Raw genomic sequence first — 23,426 nt, 5'->3', positions numbered from 1 at the left:
TAGATCTCAGGCAGATCTTTCATATCCTTTTGGAATCTGGAATACAAATGACATAAACAACGACAGAGCTCAGAAGTGGAGACAGGATGGTAACAAGAGGTTTGAGTCATTTTTTCTCACCCCTCTCCTCCCTGGAAGAAGGATGAAATGAGATCCTCGCACACAAAGAATTGCTGGACATTGCTGCCTTAAGTCTTGCCCATAGACAGTGTTGACAGTCCAGGTGAAATGAACTTGAGTTATGGGACTTTCAAGCCCCTGCGGATCCTACCTGTCCTGTGGATGCATGAAGAGACCCACTTCACTATTCTGCTTCTCCAAATCTGAGAAGCAGAAGTAATAAAGTCACTGTGAGTTATTTATTTTTCATTGCCTCAGATGAAATTGGACTGTGAAAATACTTAGAGACTTCAGATTTTAATTGTGACTAATTACATACAGACTCATAAAATAGCAAAACAATCCCTAAGGCCAAATTAAAGGAAGGTGGAGCTGCATTTCACAAAGTGAATTTACTAATCGTACTCACGCTTTGTGTCTGCAAGCCGCATCTGCTTATTACCTAGCAAAGACAGGTGTGTGGGGGTAAAGGGGTGCTGTAGGAGAGTGAGTGGGCTTCCATTCTAGCTTCTGAGGCATTCCAAAACAGAGGTCAGCTTGCTAATTTTTTCCTATGAAAAATACAAACTGCAGCAATGAGACCAGAATGGCCTATGCAGTGTTCTCACCTAGAGGGCGCCAAAGTGCAGACCAACAACCCCCTCACCCATCGAGGGAGCCGCCCGAGTCAGGAGCAGGTGGGGAGGTGACTTGGTTTACCTATTTCACCATCATTCTGGAGTTCTGGATGTCTAGAATCACCATTCTCCCTAGCATGGAGTTGCCACTTGTGTGTGTGTGTGTGTGTGTACACACAAACACAATATATGTGTATTATTTTGTATATATGTGTGTATGATATTGTACACATATATATTTTTAAATTTTTTATTTTTTAAAATTTCTGCCTTAACCATTCCAGAGCTGGGTACTAGACAACTAGGGACCATCCCTAGAACTTAGAGCCCACCAGGATGATTCAAACTAGCCCATCCTAAGCTGCTCACCTGCCTTCCCCGAGGAAACCTCAGTAAAGGCTTTGCTTGAATGCTTTCCTGAGCCCCTGCTTCCTGCCTCCTGACCACTCTGGTGTTTTTTCCCCTGTGGTCCTGCGTGGCGTGGCGTGCCTCCTCTTTGTAGGACCTGTGAGTATAATACACTGTCTTCCTGAGCCTCCCCTGTGTCTCCTCCATGGCTGCATGTGACTGACCATCTCATAAAAAGAATACAAAACAGCCATGTTCATTATTATTCAGCAAATGAAATAAATCTTTTTAATGCTTATATGCAAAATGATGCAGATAACTGTAGAAAATCAAATACGGATGAAATCCTCTCCCAAGAAACTCAAAGTCTTGTAAGAAAATAAAACAAGCACACAAATGACAAGGTCGAAAGTGGTGAGTGCCAGAGACAAGCACAAAGTAAGGGCTGTAGAAGGAGCGCCTCTCACTCATGTTTCTTCTGAGCCACGAACTAATTGCTTGAGACATAACAGTAAGTTTGGAAGGAAGCACATTTCCTAGGTAGCATATAGGAAAACAGTATCATCCCTACAGAAGCCACTGTAATAGTGGATTTCCAAATGATTTGTAATTTTTTTAAGGTTTTGTTCACTGATGGGTCCATTCACCTGTAACAGAACCTGGTACATAGTGGCCTTCAGAAAATATTAGTTGGGATGAATTAAATTGTTCTTTAAAATGTTCAATAGAAAAGAAATGTGTCATCTTCAAGTGTAATAAGGACTTATAAAATCCAGTAGTTACTCCCTCCCACACACAAAGTTTAAGACATTTAGCAGTGTTATTGAATTCGATATTTTACAAATGCCTTTATCCCTAGAAGAATGAATGATAGGGATGCTTTGCAGCCTCTAACTTGATGAAGACCACCATAATGGATGGATCTGTAACCATGTATAAGAATGTTCCATGTCAAAAGATAAAACAGAACAAAACAAAAAACAGAAAATAACAAGTGCTATCAAGGATGTGGAAAAACTTTTGTGCACTGCTATTGGGAATATAAAATGGTGCAGCCACCACAGAAAAGAATATGGTGGTTTCACAAAATTAAACATAGAATTACTGTATAATTCAGGATCCCATTTTTTGCATATATAGCTCAAAGAACTGCAAGCAAAGATTGAATAAATACTTGTACACCTATATTCACAGCAGTATTATTCACAACAGCCAAAAGGTAGAAGCAACCCAAGTTTGCATCAACAGATGAACAGAAAAACAATACGTGGTCTGTTCATTCAATGGAATATTATTCAGCCTTAGAAATTTTGGAAAGGAATTCCAAGACATGCTATTAATAAACATGGATGAACCTTGAAGACATTATGGTAAGTGGAATAAGCCAGTCACAAAAGGACAAATACCGCATGATTCTACCTATATGAGGTACCTAGAGTAATCAAATTCCTAGAGGCAAAGTAGAATGGTGGGTGCCAGAGGCTTACAGGAAAAGAGAACGGGGCATTATTGTGTAATGGGTACAGAGTTCCAATTTCGGAGGATAAAAAAAGGTTCTGGAGGTGGATGGTAGGGATAGCTGCACAACAATGCAAATGTACTTAATGCCATTAGGCTGTACACTTAAAAAATGGTTACAATGATACACTTTATGTTATGTATATTTTACTATAATTTTTTAAAAACCAATTTTTTTTTTTTTTTTTTTTTTAGACGGAGTCTTGCTCTGTCTCCCAGGCTGGAGTGCGGTGGCGCGATCTTGGCTCACTGCAAGCTCCGCCTCCTGAGTTCAAGCCATTCTCCTGCCTCAGCCTCCCGAGTAGCTGAAACCAATTTTTTTAAGTTCCAGGTACACAAGAAGACTTATATTCTCATGTGGATTAACAATGGAAGTAAAATAATCAGAATTTTGGTATCTGTTCCCCTCCTCCTGCGCAGTAAAATGGAAAATAAAAGCAACATTAATGTTCATACTTGGAATTATTAAGTAAATCTAAATTTTTAAGATTAAAAACAAGCGTAGACAAAAGCAGCAAATTTTGGCGAGCTCTGAGACAGAAATCTCTAAATCTTATATTAAGTGAAAAACTTCAATTTAAACAAAAGCAAAAGGAAACCCGAGTTGATGCAGAGATGTTAACAGCTCACGTTCAGTTTACAAAAACTGCCAAGTTGGAACTCATTGCTCTAATCAGCACCTACTAGGAGCCAGAGACAACCTGGGATTACACTGGTTTTCAAAAAGCACATATGTATGTTTATTAGCTTGACGGGGGGAACACATATGTGAATACTTGTATTTAATATTTCCTAACCTTCTGTATAATGTCCACTTTAAGAAATTGAGACTAGCTCTGATTTTGCCCTCTTTGACTTTTAGGGTCAATAAGATTTACTAAGGGCAATTTAGTGTCACAGGAAGAGAAAATTTATAACTCTGATCAATGAGGAATAGAGGACAAAAAGGTACATACATGTGATGGAGACCTATATCAAAAATGCTATTATCAGTCAGAGTGCTGGCAGGAAACAGATGGTACACTCAAACCAGGCCACCGAGCTGAGGTTAATGAAGGGCTATTTACACAGGTGTGGGTGGGGCTATGGGAACCAACAAGAGACACTGAAACACCGATGGGCAGCACTCCCTGGAGAGCTATCACCTCCCCTAGGGCTGATGGGACTGTAAGGAGAGAGGTCACCAGACCCCACAGAGAGCTAGAGGAGACGACTGAGGGGTAGTGAGCTTCACACAGGAATGTAGCCCCTGCCGACCTGTGGCCTGGAGAAGAGCATTGGTACCTCAACCATTCTGTCCTCCTGCCCCAACTTCCACTGTGCCTCCATGGGCCAATGGGAAGCCAGAGGGTAACAGAGCCCAGGTGGGGCTGTTCATAGAGGTCAGTGTTCTGGAGTTCAGAACATGGTGGGGAGGGGGCCAGGGAATCTAAAGGGTCAGACACAGAATGTCAAAAACATCCTTATATGTGGTTTTCATCTAGTGCTCTTAAACCACGCTCACTAACCTACTGTGTTTTAAAATACAGCTTACCAAAGTCTGTGTTAATATTATTTAACTTTGATGTGTATCTGTGATGCTTAGTTTTGTGTGTCAACTTGACTGAGCCACGGGATGCTCCTAACCAGGTGAATGTTATTTCTGGGTGTATCTGTGAAGGTGTTTCTGGAAGAGATCAGGATTTGAGTTGGTGGACTGATTAAAGCAGATGGCTCTCCTCAATGTGGCTGGGCCTCATCCAATCCATCCAGGGTCAGAATAGAAGAAAAAGGGAGAGGAAGGGAGGACTTTTTCTCTTTGCCTGATTGAGCTGGGATATTGATCTTCTGCCCTCTGTGCTTCTGGTTCTCAGGCCTTTAGACCTGGGCTGCAATCTATACCATCGGCCCTCCAGCTCTTAGGCCTTTGACCTTCATCAGCTTTCCCGGGTCTCCAGCTTGCAGAGAGCAGATCATGGGGCTTCTCAGCCTCCACAATCACATGAACCAGTACCTGATAATAAATTCGTTCTGGTTTTTCCAGAGAACCCTGATTAATACACTATCTGTGCATGCACTTAGGAGAAACAAAGTCATTAAATGTGAAAGAAAAAGAGAATTGAGTCACTCAGAAGAATCACAGTATAGTTGCCCATCATATATTATAAAGAACAAAGTATTCTAAATTGTTTAAGAATAAGAATTCTACAAAGAAAATGACTGATTATCTGCGCTTACACAAAATATTTCATGGAAATTTTATTACCATGCTCTTTTTTTTTTTAATTTAACCATCATTATGTTGTGCATTCATCATCTGTAGTTTTTAGTTGTTTAGAATTCCCTGTTGGCAGCCAAATTCCTGTCTGGGAAAATGTATGAGCCAGCCTTCATTTCCCACGATGACTTTCCAAGGAACCATTACAATTAAGAGAATGTGAGTTACTCATCTCCAATAACGGTACATGAAGCAATATTCCGAGGATTTGTTAACTGTCTTTGACAGGAGATCATCTACTCACAGTAGGTGCTTAACAAATGCCATCTTGAATGAATGAAGACCCTTACTCACAGTAACAAAGTTGGGTCCAGACTCCTTCATTTTTGCTCAGCAAGATGAAGCTAAGGAAACAGGAAATAAGTCATCAACCAAATCATTGTAACAAACCGTTCTATTCCATTCTCCATAATTCACCCTTCAGTCCAGGGGAACACTAACAATTGCCCCTCCAGATACACAGAAATTGCCTCCTCTGAAGACAGCTTCTTCACCCAAAGCCACATTTCCTTCCAGGTTGCCCCACTTCCAATGAGTCACTGATTCGCAATCCATAAAGGTCGGCCCTCTTGCCTCAACTCAGCATAGCTCTAATAGATCGTCCCATCTTCCCGTCTCCCTCGAGGTTTGATTGGGGTTGCTGCTGACCCAGTGATATAGGAGTTAAGAAGAAAGTACTTAGGCAGATAGTGAGGGTATGGGAGTCCTCAGTAAGGTTTTCCTTTTAATGAAAAGCAGCCCCCAAATCATTTTCTTTTCTAACAAAAAGCAACCTGGAAAATCGAGCTGCAGACACAGACAAGCAAGCTGAAAACTTGCACAGGCGAATGCCGGCAGTTGTGCCAATAAAAATGTACTACCTGGGGCCGGCGCTGTGGCTCACGCCTGTAATCCCAGCTACTCAGGAGGCTGAGGCAGGAGACTCGCCTGAACGCAGGAGGTGGAGGCTGTGGTGAGCCAAGATGGCGCCATTGCACTCCAGCCTGGGCAACAAGAGCAAAACTCCGACTCAAAAAGCGACAACAGCAACAACAAAAAACACTACCTGGGATTAGGCATGTTCTAAATGGCAGCTCCATCTTCTCTTTTTGCCAGCCATGTGCACAGAAACGAGTGGACAAGACGGCGACGGCCAAGTGGAAAGCCTATTTGCATAACAAGATTACGGTGGGGTGACCAGGCTTCCCTGCGCGCTACGTAAACGTCACCCCTGGACGAACCAATCCCTGAGCCCTACATAAATCAGACACCGCCTCCTCAAGCCTGCCGGTAAAACCTGCTGCCGTCAGTCTTGGGCCAGCCTTTCCCTTAAGGATGTCTGAGAGCTGGTCTCCTCACTCTTTTCTTCTGCCTATTAAACTTTCCGCTTCTTAACTCGCCCATATGTGTCCATGTCGTTAATCATCTTGACGAGAGATGATGAACCCCGGATATTTACCCCAGACAGTGATGCCGCTTCACCAGCATTGCACTCTACTTCCCCGCTTCCTGATCCTGCCTCAGCTTCTCCTCTCCACAGGTATTGATCCCAAGAACAACCTGTAAGAAATGTCCTGCACGCTAATCTCCATCTCACAGTCAGCTTCCCAGGGAATCCAGCAATTACGAAGCATTCAGCTTAATTTTGTTGTTTACTTTATGATTTTGTGTGTGTGTTTTTTTTAATATTGAAATGTAACATATATTCAAAAGTGTGGATAAAGTCTCCACGACGATTAGTTTCCTGTGTCATCATGGGGGCCAGGCTTTAGTGCCTTTTTGTGTGTGTGTGTGTGGTGAGACAGAGTTTTGCTCTTGTCGCCCAGACTGGAATGCAATGGCGTCATCTCGGTTCACTCCAACCTCCTGGGTTCAAGTGATTCTCCTGCCTCAGCCTCCCAAGTAGCTGGGATTACAGGTGCCCGCCACCACGCCAGGCTAATTTTTGTATTTTTAGTATGGATGGGGTTTCACCATGTTGGCCAGGCTGGTCTTGAACTCCTGACCTCAAGTGATCTCCCTGCCTCGGCCTCCCAAAGTGCTGGGATTACAGGTGTGAGCCACTGCGCCCGGCCTTTACTGCCCATTTATTTAATCAAACACTAATCTAGGTAGTGCTGCAAAGGTATTTTGTAGATGTAGTTAACATCTACAATCAGTTGGCTTTACATAAAGATTACTTTTCATACTGTGAATGGGCCTTATACAATCAGTTAGAAGCCTTAAGAGCAAAAACCGAGTTTTCCTAGAGAAGAAAAAATTCTGCCTAAAGACTGCAACATCATTTCCTGCCTCAGTTTCAGCCTGCCAGCTTCTCCTACGGATTCTGGACTTGCCAGCCCCACAATCATGTAAGCCAATATGCTAAAATAAATTTCTTAATATAATTCTTAATGTATATATCCTTTTGATTCTGTTTTTCTGGAGAAATCTGGCTTATACAGTCTCTTAACATGATTGTTTATCTGTCAATTTTTATTTTGTGGCAATGTTATTAGGTATAAACAAATTTACGATTATTTCATATTAAACCTGAAACTTTGATTATTCTGAAACGAGCCAGTCTTTGCTTTGATTTTGTAACTTTTGCTTTGCATAGTAGTTTTACCATCCCTTACTTTCAACCTGTCGATATCTTTATATTTAAAGTAAGCAGGTTGTTTAGCTTTGCTTGATATTATTACCTTCTCTGATGAGCTTTATATTTCAATTTGAATATTTAGTCTGTTTATATTTACTGTAATTCAAGGTTAAATCTACCATCTTACTATTGATTCCTATTTTCTCTGTTCTATGATTTTTTTTGTCCTTCCTTAAAGTTTTTGGGTTTATTTAAATTTTTCTAATTACATTTCTTCTATTAGCTTGTTATTTATATTTTTTTTAAAAAATTGGTGTTTTCTCTAATTGGTGCAACATGCATTCTTGACTTATTAAAGTGCTATCGGTGCGTGTTTTAAAGGCACTACTGTAATTATGTATACAAGTAATGTTTATCTAGATTTACCACATAGACATTCTTATGATTGCTCTTCGTTACTTCCTGAATTTCCGTGCTTTGCTCTATGTTATTTACTATAATAAATGCATAACATTTATTGCCTATAGCTCTAAAGGCAAACAGGCAGTGCAGTTCCAATTTTATAGATGAGGAAACCAAAGCTCAGGGAAATATAGTGAGAAAGAGTATAGCTTGATAGCTAAAAGCATAAACTCTGGAATCCAGTAGAATATTCCGCTTACTGGCCGGGTGGGGTGGCTCACACCTGTAATCTCAGCATTTTGGGAGGCCGAGGCGGGCGGATCAAGAGGTCAGGAAATCCAGGACATCCTGGCTAACACGGTGAAATCCCGTCTCTACTAAAAATACAAAAAATTAGCCGGATGTGGTGGCGGGCACCTGTAGTCCCAGCCACTCGGGAGGCTGAGGCAGGAGAATGGCTTGAACCGGGGAGGCGGAGCTTGCAGTAAGCCGAGATGGCACCACTGCACTCCAGCCTGGGCGATAGAGCGAGACCCCGTCTCAAAAAAAGAAAAAAAAGAATATTCTGCTTACTGATCTTATCATTTGGAGAAAGTTATTTCGTGCTGTAAGCTTCTCTTTATCTATAAAATATCAAATAATAACAACAACACTTACCTCATTCTGGTTGTGAGGGTGAATTAAGAAACGTTGAATGTTTCATGAGATGTCTGGCACATTGTAAGAACAATCCACATGTTCACGTTGGTTATGATGATACCCAGCAGTGCCGTAATACGCACGTCATCCACTGTTGCTGCCCTGCCCACTGTGCTCCTCTAAGGGAAACGCTGCCTTCTAAAGCATGTTGAAGGAGGGGGAATTAAGCAATCATTGAGAAAGTAGTGGCACCACTTTGACCAGGGATGACTTCTGACCCAAGGGCAGCCAGAATATCAGGCAGCCTGTGTCCTTCAAAGTGGCCTGGCTTCTACAACAAATCTCTGCTCAAAAGGGATTATGGTGACTATCTAAGACCATCAACTCTCTCCCATTAGGATCTGAACAGGGAAAGACTGGAAGAATGGGCTGGTTGGTAGCTATGGGAGAAATATCAGAACATATAAAGAGAAAGGGAACAGTACCCTGAGAGCAGTGGCTGGAGCACAGCTGGCACTGTATTCTTGCAACAAATCCTGACTACTGGGTAAGCCTACAAGACTGAAAGGGCTTGCCCAGCACATCTTCCCAGAGTTGCACAGTTGTTAAGTGGTGGAGATGATACTTACTCTCAATAGTTCACACCGTGAAGACATGGATTTTCTGCTCTGCCATTCAGCCTTCCCATCATTATCTAGGTTGTCTAGACAACTATCTAGACTGAGATATGGGACAGAGATATGCATAAAGTGCATTTATGTTGCCTAAACTTTGTAAATAGCATGAAATAAAAGCTAAATGGACTATTAGGAAATCAGGTTTTTGTTGTTGTTGCTGTTTAGGAAAAACATTTGAATGGAAAGCATGACAGGATTAACGTGTCTAATTTTAATTTTTAGACCTAAGTCACTAATATCCTTATTGAAATATGGATTCATCTAGATTGAATTTAATTTTACTATTTTGCATATAATTACAGAGTCTTGGAAACTGTGGGGGAAAGTGTGCCCAGTCAATCTCTGCTTTCTATAAATAAGAAACCAGTAACATTTAATTCAGAGAAAGTAAATGTTGGCTCATAAAGGAGCAGAATATTCCTCCTCTGTAAAATAAGGATAATAATAGTGACTGTTACCATTCGCTGGACCATCTCACTCCCATTCCCGTCCAGAACTCAGGCCTCCCTGAATTCCAAAAGCAATGCCCTGGTGATAGAGAAAGTTCTCCGGATTGGAGTTTTGGGAAATGTTATAAATGACTTAATGTATCAATGCACAATGGAAGTAGAACTATGGTATCTTAAGTCTCATTCCAAGAAGAAATCATCCTAGAGGTTGATGACACAATCACCCAATGTATAGTATAATTCCTTTTCTAATCCTGTTCCAATACAAGCCTGGAAACTTAGACCCCATGGTTAGAAACAATGGCTGTTACTGGGAAAAACTGAAAGCTGACTTTTGAAATATAAAAGGTTTTCTTTCATGTTGTCATATCAATTTTCTGTTCTATTTTGTATTACCTTTATACTTGTAAAACCCTTTTTTCACTGTGAGATACACAAATATTCTGCTGCATATTCTTGTAAGATTTTTATGGTGGCTTATTTTTGACATTTAAATATTTAATCCACCTGGTATTTCTTTGGGGGTAATGTGTCAGAATACATGTCTAGGTTTACTTCATTATATTAATGTATGTATTCTTTTCCCAGAGTTTCTATTTCATTTCATTGTTCCAATAATCTATTCTTGTGCCAAAACCACATATTTTGTCTATATTAGTGTTATGTTTCTATATATAACAGGGCAAATCTCACTGGTTAATCTTTTCTGTTTTGCATTTAAAAATTTTTTTCTGAGCTCTACTTATAAATTCATTCTTCTAGATGAATCTTAGTTTTACTTGAACACATTTAATAATAAATCTCAGTGGAAGTTTAAGTGCAATTGTGTTAACCCTGTAAATGAATTTGGAAAAAATCGACATTTTTCCCATGTCATTTTTGCTGCTACTACCATTACTGTAGTCTAGCTACCTGTAGCCTCCCAAGTAGACAGACTACAGGCACATGCCTCCATGCCTGCCTAATTTTTTTTTTTTTTGTAAAAATGTGATCTTGCAATGATGCCCAGGGTAGTCTCCAACTCCTAGCCTCAAACGATCCTCCTGCCTCAGCCTCCCAAAGTTCTGAGATTACCAGCATGAGCCACTGTGCCCAGCTTTCTTAATGTAGTTATAAGTTTTTTTGTTTTTATTTTTTACTAGCCTTTATATTGTTTGCAAAATTCTATATAAAGCTATTTAGGCACTTAATAGTTTGTGTTGCCATTATAAGTGGAAAATTATCTTCATTAAATATTATGAATAGTTTTATCCTAGTTTTCAGAACAACCATTAAATTTTATACATTCATTTTACATTTAACCACTTAATTTTTAAATGGGGGAGTGATTTTCTTGGCAGAGAACCATCATATTTTGTAAATGTTAACCAAAAAAGGTAAATTTTTTCTCTTTCCTAATGTTGCATATCTTAATATGTTGGCTAAAATTTCTAGAACATTCAGTGATAATGATGGTAGCAATCCTCTGGTTATTTGGTTCTTGGTATTAGTGAGAACATGTAAATATTTCATTGCTGGGTATGGCTTTGGCTATTAATGTAATATAGAGATTCTGTCTCATATTGAGAAATAATACTTATGTTCCTGGTTATGCTGCCTGCTTCTCCTCGCCTCTGATAATAATGACTAAACTAATAGTAGTAGCAGTAATGATGGCAGTAGTAATAGTAGCAATGATAGTAGTAGTAATGGTGGTGGTGGTAGTAGTAGTAATGGTAGGAGTAAATAGTAGTAGTAGTAACGACAGCAGTAGTAGTACTGGCGGTGGGAATAGTAGTCATGGTTGTAGCACTGGCGGTGGGAATAGTAGTCATGGTGGTAGCACTGGCGGTGGGAATAGTAGTCATGGTGGTAGCACTGGCGGTGGGAATAGTAGTCATGGTCGTAGCACTGGCGGTGGGAATAGTAGTCATGGTCGTAGCACTGGCGGTGGGAATAGTCATGGTGGTAGCACTGGCGGTGGGAATAGTAGTCATGGTCGTAGCACTGGCGGTGGGAATAGTAGTCATGGTCGTAGCACTGGCGGTGGGAATAGTAGTCATGGTCGTAGCACTGGCGGTGGGAATAGTCATGGTGGTAGCACTGGCGGTGGGAATAGTCATGGTGGTAGCACTGGCGGTGGGAATAGTCATGGTGGTAGCACTGGCGGTGGGAATAGTCATGGTGGTAGCACTGGCGGTGGGAATAGTCATGGTGGTAGCACTGGCGGTGGGAATAGTCATGGTGGTAGCACTGGCGGTGGGAATAGTCATGGTGGTAGCACTGGCGGTGGGAATAGTCATGGTGGTAGCACTGGCGGTGGGAATAGTCATGGTGGTAGCACTGGTGGTGGGAATAGTCATGGTGGTAGCACTGGCGGTGGGAATAGTCATGGTGGTAGCACTGGCGGTGGGAATAGTCATGGTGGTAGTAATGGCGGTGGGAATAGTCATGGTGGTAGTAATGGCGGTGGGAATAGTCATGGTCGTAGTAATGGCGGTGGGAATAGTAATGATGGTAGTAATGGTGGTGGGAATAGTAGTAATGATAGTAGTAGTAGTAAGGGTGGGAGTAGGAGTAGTAATTATAGTAGCAGTAGTAGTAATGATAGCAGTAGTAGTAATGGTGGAGGTGGTAGTAGTAATGATAGTCGTGGTAATGGTAATAGTAGTGGTAATGATAGTATTAGTAGTGATGGTAGTGATGATAGTGGTGGTAGTACTAACGGTAGTGGTAATAGTAATGACAGTAGTAGTTATGATAGTAGTAGTAGTAATGATAGTAGTAGTCTTGATAGTAGTGGCAGCAGTAGTGATAGCAGCTAGCATTTACTGAGCACTCATTAATACTTCACAAACATTTAATATAAATAGTCATCTTAATATCTATAATGTAGCACTGTTATTAATCCTAATTACACATAAAATGCAGAGGCTTAAAGACATCAACTTTCCAATGAGTGCTAGAGCTCAGCTTTGACCCTTGGTCTGCAAGAGTCTACAGTGTGGAACGCTAATTTTTGGTTACACAAAAAGCTGTGGTCCTCGTGCTTCATGTGCCCTCTCTCACAGGGATAGCCAACTCATGTTGGCTCTGCCTGTGCCCCAGGATGATCGCCCATGCAGACAGCAGCCCCCAGACTCCCTTGCTGGCTGCCCTCTGATTGTGTTTGGCCAGCGAGGGTCACTGGCATGCTATTGAGGGTGAGGTGAGAGAAGTAAAGGTACTTCATCCTCTCCATCTGTCACAGGTGTGATAGGCTGGGGCGAGTGTTACAGGCAGTAAAGGAATTTACCAAGACAGTTGTGGGTTAAGAAAGTCAGATTTATTAGAGAAAGTACAAAGATACAAGAGAGCAACAGGCAGCACAACAGAGAAGTTTGATAAGGTTATGCTGGAGAGGCTATGTACAGATAGGGTCATGCCGCTGGGGCTACCTGTGGAACAAGGTATTTGGGAACAGGATGTTGTGCAAGTAGGTTGTTTGTGGTTAGCTGTTTCTCAGAAAAATGGCTTGTCAGCCATCTCTTAGAACAGTGGCTCTCCCCAACCCTCATTCTTGTTCCTGCCAGCTAGAGCCCTTTTCTTGTATCTATTAACTTACCAGGACTCCATGTTCCCTGCTGACAGAACAACAATGACAAATCTTTGGCATTGGTATGGAGGTCTTATCTTCCAACTGCTTCCTGCTGACTGTGGGCACAGTGTGGGCCCTACCTGTGATTGTTGGTCTGTTGGAGGACCCTGTGGGTTATTGTCCTGAGTTATGGGACTTAATCTATTAAATGCTGCTGGAGGATAGAACTCAGGAAGAAAGAGTTTGTTAATATGGAATTGATGTCCAGTGAGTCTAGAGGAGATTCATGGGGTTCTCTGAGGGTGATTGGCTGCTATCCTTGCATCATTAGGAGTTTGCTGTGGAATTGCTACATTCTGGAAGAAACAAATTTAATCAGTAAATTAAAGAGACAAAGGACTGAAGAGGAGAAGTAGAAGTATAAATGCAGCTGTCCTAGTAAAGGAAGGAACCATGTAAGGGAGGGGAGAGCAAACTTAGAAAGAGTTACACAACCTCAGATATAAGGAATCTCAAGCCATTTAGAAGAATTATGATGGAAGAGGTCAACCTATAAAATACTATTGGGGGCAAAGGTCCCATTTGGAAGCCAGTAGGATTCCTGATCTGGAAGTTTATAAAGTGGCCATGCTGTATTACACAAGAAAATTCGATGTTTCCTTTTGAGAGTCTGGGAGTCAAGTTTATCCCAATGTTTTAGAATGCAGCCCAGCGGTGAGTCTGAGAGAATGGAAGAGCTTTGTCCCATGGGGGGATTGGAAAAGAATGTCTACTGGGGACACAAACCACAATTTCTCTTGGGGCCTCCAGCCAAGGAAAGGGGGTTCCACTTATGTCCACTGAGGAGCCTTGAGAGGCACTTTCCAAGGGGGCATCCCACCTATGGGAAAGGACCTCCCAGCATGAGAGCCTTACACTGGATGGATGAACACAGGGTGAGCAGCTTCAGGTCAGTCCAGGTATGAATTATACTGGGTGCTGAATCCAGGTATAAGGGGAAAAGGTTGAGGGAAGACTCACTGTTCTGGTGCTGTTTGGGATCATCTTGCTTAAAATGTCCAGAAAAGGATGGCTGGCTTTCTTCACAGGAGAAATTTAGAGTGAGAAGGAGGGGGTCTGAGTTCCCCAAAATGTGTGTGCGTTTGCCCTGGTCAAGCTGCCGCTGCCTATTGTGTTGCATGTAGGGATTGGGGACTTTTGACCAGAAGGGTTAGGAGAGAGCCATCCTCCATTCCAAGCAAGGCAGCCAAACCTGGTTCACTCCTTGGCCTTTAGGCTACACCAGGGAGTGGCCCTGGCCAGTTGCCATCAGCTGCCAGAGGGATACTAGAGTTTGCCCACCAGAAGACGGGAAAGGAAAGTAAACTCTAAACTCTCACTCGATCGGGCAGTGACGGTCAAACGTCTTTCCACTGGGACCTTCTGGTCCACCAGGGAGTAGCTGCAGTGGGGGGCCATCAGATGTCTCCAGGCTTGGATGCTGTCCACTGAGAGGTTGGAGCTGGAGAAGAGAAAAAACGGTGAATAGGGGAGAGGTCTCCGTATGGACCATCAAAATGCTGCTGGTGTGACTGGCTGGGTCCAGCATTGCAGGCAGTGAAAGAATTTACCAAGACAGTCATGGATAAAGAAAGGCAGATTTATTGTAGAAAGTGCGAAGATACATTGCAAGAGAACAATGAGTTGCACAGCAGAGAGGAGGATGTCTCGAAGAGTCAGGGGCTGGAGGGAAGTTTTATAGGCTTGTGCTGGAGAGAGTACGTGCTGATAGGATCATGCTGCTGGGTCTATGTGCGAAACAAGGTATTTGGGAACAGGGTGTTGTGCAAGTGGGTTGTTGTTGGTTAACCAGTTCTAAGAACAATGGCTTGTCAGCCATTTCTTAGAATGATGGCTCTCCGCCATCCTTGTTCCTGTTCCTGCCAGTTAGGGCTCCTTTTTTTTTTTTTTTTTTTTCGTTTTGAGACAGAGTCTTACTCTGTCGCCCAGGCTGGAGGGCAGTGGCGCGATCTCGGCCCACTGCAAGCTCCGCCTCCCGGGTTCACGCCATTCTCCTGCCTCAGCCTCCCGAGTAGCTGGGACTACAGGCACCCGTCACCACACCTGGCGATTTTTTTTTTGTATTTTTAGTAGAGACGGGGTTTCACCGTGTTAGCCAGGATGGTCTCGATCTCCTGACCTCGTGATCCGCCAGCCTCAGCCTCCCAAAGTGCTGGGATTACAGCCGTGAGCCACCGCGCCCAGCCCCCTGTCTTATATCTATCAACTTATCAGGACTACACACTCTTCTTGCCTAGGTATGAAGCCTATGATAGTGGAGTTCACAATAATAGCTCCTTCACCATAGCCTCCACACTGGGTCCCAGCACTAGCTCCTCCCTTTTTTCCTTTTGACCTGGGTGATGACAGCTTATCATGGTTGCAAGCATTATCCCTTATATATTTCCTTAACCTTGCCACGCCCATTATAAGTTGTCCTTTCCTTACAGTTTCTATTAAAAATCCTTGTAGGGACCATGACTGATTCAGAGCGTCTATTTGTTTTTAATTAAAAATACATCTTGTAAAATGCTGAGAAGGTAAAATAGGAGAATATTTCAGTGACCTTGAATTCGGCAATGACTTCTTAAATCCAAAAGCACAATCCATAAAAAAATTGATAAGTTGGACTTTGTTAAAATTTCAAACTTCTGTTCTGCAAATGACACTGTTCAGAGAATGAAAAAATAAGCCATAGACTGGGAGGATTTTGTGAAACACATGTCAGATAAAGGCTGGCATTTAAGATATACAAAGAACTCGTAAAACTCAACAATAAGAAACAGTCCAATTAAAAAATAGGCAAAAGATCTCAACAGATACCTTACCAAAGAAGATATACAGATGGAAAATAAGCGTATGGAAAGATGCTCAACATCATTAGAGACTTTCAAATTAAAACGAGATATTACTACACACCCATTAGAATGACCAAAATCCCAAACATAAACACCACCAAATGCTGATGAGAATGTTGTGCAACAGATCCTCTTACTCATTGCTAGTGGGAATGCAAAATGGTATGGCCACTTGGAAAGTGATTTTGGCAGTTTCTTACAAAATTAGGTATACTCCTACTCAGTAGTAACACTCCCTCATATTTACCCATATGAATTAGAAACTTACATACAGAAAAAAAAAACCTGCACATGAATGTTTACAGCAGCTTTCCTCTTAGCTACCAAAATTTAGAAGCAACCCAGATGTCTTTTAATAGGTGACTGAACAAATAAACTATGGTACATCCACATCCATACAATGGAATACTATTTAGTAATGAAAAGAAATGAGTTGTCAAGCCACAAAAAGATATGGAGGAGGCTTAAACACATGTTGTTAAGTGAAAGAAGCCAATCCGAAAAGGCTACATAGATTCCTACTCTATGACATTTTGGAAAAGGCAAAACTTTGGAGACAGTAAAAAGATGAGTGGTTGCTGGGGATTGGAGGACAGGGAGAGATGAATAGGTAGTACAAGGGGGATTTTTAGGGCAGTGAAACTATTATTACATAAGATAGTTTAGTGGTGGGTACTCATCACTATACACTTGTCAAAATCCCTAGAATGTACAATACCAAGAGTGAAACCTAAAGTAAACTATTGATTTTAGTTAATAATAGTGTATCAATATTAGCTCATCAATTATAATAAATGTGCCACATCAATGCAAGATATTGATAATAGAGGAAACTGTGGTAGGGAGAGGGAGTATATGGGAACTTTGTATTTTCTACTCAATATATCTGTAAAGCTAAAACTACTCTAAAAAAAAGGCTTATTAATTTTTAAGTGTATCTTAATTATTAATGTGTTTTCAGCATGGGTAGAAATAATTGTGTAGTTTTCCCTTTGAACTGTAGCTATATCAATTCAACTGATAGATTGCCTAGTGTGAAGTGAGTCTGCATACCTAGAATAATTCTACTTAAAATGGTACGGTCTCATTTTTATTTAGCATTGAAATTGATTTATTAGAATTTCCTTTAGAATTTTTGCACCTATATTCGTAAGTGAGAGTGTCGCATGTGCTATTTTTTTTAGTTGCATGGTTGTAGTGCTTTCTCAAGCTTGGTAACAAGTTAATCTAATGTCAAAAATAAATTGAGATTCAAATATAACCAATTATTATGCATATGCCCTCTATTATATATAGCATAAAGTAATTTTATATGATACAACCTAATCTTGTAAAATCTTGCAGTAAATTTTAAAATTTCTGAATAATCCTTTTAGTAATATGCATAGTAATAGGCCTATTCAGATATTCTACTTCTTAAGTAAAATATTATAATTTATATTTGGCCAGAAATTATACTTTTCATTAAAACTATCAAATTTATTTATGGAAGGCATATTTTTACAGTTTCCCTTATTTTTGTAGTTTCCTTTGAATCTGTAGTCATGTCATTTTTTCACTCTCACATTTGTGCCTTTTAATTTGAATCAAATTTATTTAATTAAAATAATAAACACTGAAAGTAAATACATGTCTTTTGTTGGGTTTTTATTATTAAAATAACCACCTTTAAGATTTATTAATCTATCAATTTAACTGTTTTCCCTTTTTTTGATAATTTAATTTCAGCATTTATTTTTGGTAACCCAATCTCCTGTGAATCTTAGGTTTTGTTATTTTCTTAATGTCTTATGATGAATAAGTAGTTTTAAAATTTTTAAATATTTATTATTTAGTAGTACTATTTAAGGATATGAATTTGCTTCAGAAAGAAACTTGACCTCATCTGCTAAGTTTTAGCAGTTTAACTATAATGTACCTTAGTATGATTTTCTTTTTTCTTAAACCCTACTTGGGGTTTGCTGAGCTACTTAGGGTTTCTTGAATTTTTGAATTGATGTATTAATATTTTATCCATTTTGGCAAATGCTTTGCCATTATATCTTCAGTTGTTGCTTTTGGCCCATTGTCTCTCTCCCGCTTCCCCTCTTAGTTCCATTACACATACGCGGTTTTCCTAAGACTCATCCATCTCTCGTCCTTCCCTGTTTCTCAAGGAAGACCCTTCAAGGATTTGGGCTGAGAGACTAGTGGGTCACTCTCCCTCAAACATGGAAGACTGTGGCAAATCCACCTTCTAGATTTGAGCTTGGATCTTTAGCTCCCATATCCTGCAGCTTTAAATGTGGCAAAAATCTTGGAGGACCAGTTGGCAGACGCTGTCCCTCTGGGGAAATACAGTCTCTCAAGCACTTGGAGAATAAAGCAGATTTTACTCTGTCTTTTAGGAACCCTTAGCCTAACTCTCGAGTCCTCCATGTTCATCTCCAGCACACAGAGAATTTCTTGGGGAAAACACCAATTAAGTCTGTGCTTCTCAAGTTATATAATCTTTTGCGCCCGTACCAGCCCTGAGTGACCAACAAAAACATCTCTGGTTTCTCTCCCTGGTGTGGGCCATATCTGATCATGAGGCCTTACTAAACATTAGCAAAATTCCTACTGTTCTAGAAGTCTCCTCCTGTGAAATTCCAGTTCATCTAATTATTGTTTCTACAACTGTATGATGACTTGAAACAAGATTTTGGTCATTTGTCTGGCTTTTTGTCCAGTAATTGTGTTGGGAACATTGGGCAATCGCAACATCTACATTCCACTTGGAAGTTGAAGTCATAGTACAAGTTTTTTTTTTTTTTTTTTTTTTTTTTGAGACAGAGTCTTGCTCTGTAGCCGAGGCTGGACTGCAGTGGCGCCATCTTGGCTCACTGCAAGCTTCGCCTCCCGGGTTCAAGTCATTCTCCTGCCTTAGCCTCCCAAGTAGCTGGGACTACAGGCGCCCGCCACCACACCTGGCTATATTTTTTTTTTGTATTTTTAGTAGAGATGAGGTTTCACCGTGTTAGCCAAGATGGTCTCTATCTCCTGACCTCGTGATCCACCCACCTTGGCCTCCCAAAGTGCTGGGATTACAGGCGTGAGCCACCGCACCTGGCCAACAAGTTTTTTTTTTTTTAACAGCTCTATTGAGATATAATTCATATGTGACACAATCCACGCATTTAAAGTATATGATTCAATGACTTTTAGTATATTCACAGAGTTCTGCAATTACAACAATCAATTTTAGAACATTTTCATGACACTACAAATAAACCTTGCACCCCTTAAAAATCACCCTCAGTTGCTCCAGCCCCTGTAGCCCAAGGCAAGCATTAATCTACTTCATTTTATATAAATTCCTTTATTTTGGAAATTTAATATAAACGGAATCATACCATATGGGGTTCTTTGTGACTGGCTTCTTTCACTTAGCTTCATGTCTTCAAGGTTTGTCTCAGCTGTAGCACATGTCAGCACTTCATTTCTTTTTTTTTTTTTTATCACGGAAGCATGTTTCATTATAAGAATATACCACATTTTTAAATCCATTCATCAGTTCATGAATATTTGGGTAGTTTCCACTTTTTGGCTATTACGAACAATGCTACTATGACCATTTGTATACAAGGTTTTGTGTGGATGTATGTTTTCATTTCTCTTGGGTATATACCTGGGAGTGGAATTGCCAGCCTGTTTTCCAAAGTGGCTGCACCATTTTACATTCATAGCAGCAGTGTATGAGAATTCCAGTTTCTCCATCCATATTCTTGCCAACACCTGTTTTTATCCATCTTTTTTGTTATAGGCATCGTCACAGGTGTGAAGTGGTATCTCATTATGGATTTGATTTAAATTTTGCAGATGGCTGATGATGTCAAGCAACCCTTGATGTGCTTATTGGCCATTTGTATATCTTCTTAAAAGAACTGTCTATTCAAATCCTTTGCTAATTTTTAAAAGTGAGTTATTTACCCTTCTATTATTGAGTTGTAATAATTCTTTATATATTCTAGGTACGAGTCCCTTATAACAGTGGTCCGCAACATTTTTGACACCAGAGACCAGTTTCATGAAAGATATTTTTCACAAAATTGGAACAGGGGGTGGGAAGCGCAGGGGGAGGGGCACGGTTTTGGGATGAAACCGTTGCACCTCAGGTCATCAAACATTGGGGTCTCATAAAGAGTGTGCAACCTAGATGCCTCGTGATACGGTTTGGCTGTGCCCCCACCCAAAATCTCATCTTGAATTATAATTCACATAATCTCTGTAATCCCCATGTGTCAAGGGTAAGACCCGGTGGAGGTAATTGGATCATGGAGGTGGTTTCCCCCAAGCTGTTCTTGTGATAGTAAGTGAGTTCTCACAAGATCTGATGGTTTTATAAGTGTCTGGCATTTCCCCTGCTTGCACTCACTCCATCCTGCCGCCCTGTGAAGAAGGTGCCTGCTTCTCCTTTGCCTTCCACCATGATTGTAAGTTTTCTGAGGCCTCCCCAGCCATGCCGGAACTGTGAGTCAATTAAACCTCTTTACTTTATAAATTACCCAGTCTCAGGTATTTTTTCACAGCAGCATGAGAATGAACTAATACGCCTTGCAGGCACAGTTCACAATAGGGTTTGCACTCCCATGAGAATCTAATTCTGCTGCTGATCTGACAGGAGGCAGAGCCCAGGCAGTAATGCTCACTTCCCTCAACTCATCTCCTGCTGTGCAGCCTGGTTCCTAACAGGCCAGGGACCGGTACAGTCTGTGGTCTGGGGCTTGGGGACCCCTGCTTTATAAGATACATGATTTGTAAAAATTTTCTCCCATTCTGTGGATTTTCCTTTCACTTTCTTGATGGCATTCTTTGAAACGCAAAAGTTTTTAATTTTGATGATGTCCAATTTATGTATTTTTTTCTTTTGCAGCTTATACTTTCGATGTCTTATCTAAGAAACCATTGTCTATTCTAAGATCATGAGGATTTATGCTTATTTTCTTCTAACAGTTTTAGAGTTTTAGCTCCTCCATTTTGCTAATTTTTGTATGTGAGATAGGACTTCAACTCATTCTTTCTTGTGTGGGTATCTAGTTCTTCCAGCTCCACTTGCTGAAAGGCCTTTTCTTTTCCCATTTAATTGTCTTGGTAAAGAAATTTTAACATATAGTTTTACATGGTCATTACTTTCTAAATGGTTCGTAGTAGTAACTTTCATTTTCTTTTTCTTTTTAGCTAATATTTACAAGGTTTTCTTTTTATTCTAAAATTACTGGATTTTTTGATATGTTTTATTCCCATTAGTTTTTATTTTTATTACATAGTCATGATAGAGTGTGTCATATACAAATAAAATTTTTTAAAATCCTGTAGACTACATAAGATATAGTTTTTGTTAAGGTTTTCCAAAACCTTGGAAAGGTATATTGTTTAATATACACTAATTAAATCTAATTAATTACATTATTAAAGTCCTCTACCATCTTAGGTATATTTTTGGTCATCTTGTTTTATATTATTTGTTCTTCTTTTCTTTTTTTTTTTTTTTGAGGTTGGAGCAAGAGTTTGATGAGCAATTGAAGAAAGCTCTCCACCATGGAGAGGGGGCCCAAAAGAGGGTTGCCCTATTTTGGGTCTTCTTGATTTATAAATACTGAGAGCAAAACATTAAAAATTATTTATTATCCCTTGTATTTCCAAATACTTTCATTTTAAAGATAAATGTTTCATTAATTAAATTTTATGACAATTTTATCGTCCCTGTGATTTTTAAAAATGTGTCCATATAAAATGACCGTCTTTGCATCATCTAATGCTTTTTTACTTGGAATTCTACACTGTTACTTTCTTTTGATTTGTGTTGTTTGAGATACCTTTTCACAAGCCTAAATTTTTAATTCTCTTTGTTATTTTATTTATTGTATTAATTTTTCCCTTTAATAAGAAAGGTTAAATATTTTATTTAAATTTTAACTATTTAAATTTACTTTCATAATTGATAACTGTCATATTTTATTATAAATAGTAATAATAATAATAAACATGATTTGAGCTTCGATTGTGAGCCAGACACTGACAAATACTTTTTGAACATTATCTTATTAATCTTCAAAATTAACCTATGGTTAGGTTTGTTATAACCCACATTTTATAGATGAGAAAATAATAGACTTTAGGGAGTTAGCATTTCATATCTTTATTTTCCTGCTTGTGTGCTTTTATTTTCTTGTTTCTTCTTTTTGTAAGTTGATTATTTTTAATGTCTTTGTACTTCTAATAACTAGAAAGGGGTATATTTTGTTTTTAATTATCTGATACGTTTCTTCAAATCTGAGAACATGGACTTGAACCAATATTTATCTAATCAGTGTTGCCAACATAAAACAGTTTCTACTGATGCTTCTTTATGGAAAATTAGGAAACTGGCTGCTTTTTATTCCTTGGCCTTCTTCTCCAACTAATTTTTAACTTTGGTGTAATAATCTAATATTTTAAAAGTGCATAAGTGTGTTTGCGGCTGTGTGTTTGTGAGAGAGGGAAAGACTGGAGACTCTTCTTTTTCAGGAGCATTTTCAAAATATTTACCCTATGGTTTCAAGAGTATTTTCAATAATTGCAACTTTTAAAAATGAACCTGAATGTTCTTTATTTACCACAATTTTCATATTACCAAGTTTTTTACTTTGCTCTGATGTAATACATATTCAATTATTATTTCTTTATTTTTCTCCAAAATGGCATGGAAGTGAACTACTTCCTAAAGACTTGACTATTTACTTTGACCTTTACGGATGAGTGAAAATTTGTTTAGTCTAGATTCTTGGGTTACAACCTTTCTTTTTTAAATCTCTGTAAATGTTACTTTTATTTATATCTGATGTTCACTGCTATGGAAAAGTCTGAGACAAATATTATTTTTATTAAATTGTAGGTAGATTGACTTTTCTGCTGAAATACTTGGGGAGTGAGCTTTTATAAATTTTACAAAACTGTGTCCAGGTCTATGGTTTTAGTCAACTGATAATAGATGAAGTATTTTGATTCACAGATTTAAATTATTCAGGTGAAAACATGTTCTTTTATTTTAGCTTTGATTAGTTTTCCTGTTCTATTTGTTATATTAAAACATACAGACACACACACACACACAGAATATAATTTATTAGTTCTTTCTTTTATTTTTATTGTCTCTGTGTTTTGAGTATTTTCCTCCCTTCAAAGTTTTGTTTTATCTGAGTACTATGTGGTTTCAATTTTACATTTATATCTTAGATCTTTTAGAATTTCCTCTTAAGTATAATGTGAAGTATGGGTCTACGTTTTTCTCTTACAAATGAAACCAATTGTTTCAACATTATTTACAAGAAAGTTCATAATTTCCCCAATAAATAATGAAAGTTCATAATTTCTATAGTAATTAAT

General features: G+C 39.5%; 1 pseudogene; it reads left to right on the top strand.

The window, feature by feature from the left end:
• Positions 1-6,154: 6,154 nt before the first annotated feature.
• The window catches only part of LOC129052388 (Down syndrome critical region protein 4-like), a 67,797-nt pseudogene continuing 50,525 nt past the window's right edge, over positions 6,155-23,426 (top strand).

This window comes from Pongo abelii, chromosome 22 (assembly GCF_028885655.2).
Source record: "Pongo abelii isolate AG06213 chromosome 22, NHGRI_mPonAbe1-v2.0_pri, whole genome shotgun sequence".
Taxonomy (NCBI): Eukaryota; Metazoa; Chordata; class Mammalia; order Primates; family Hominidae; genus Pongo; species Pongo abelii.
This window is presented reverse-complemented; position numbering and strand designations above follow the sequence as displayed.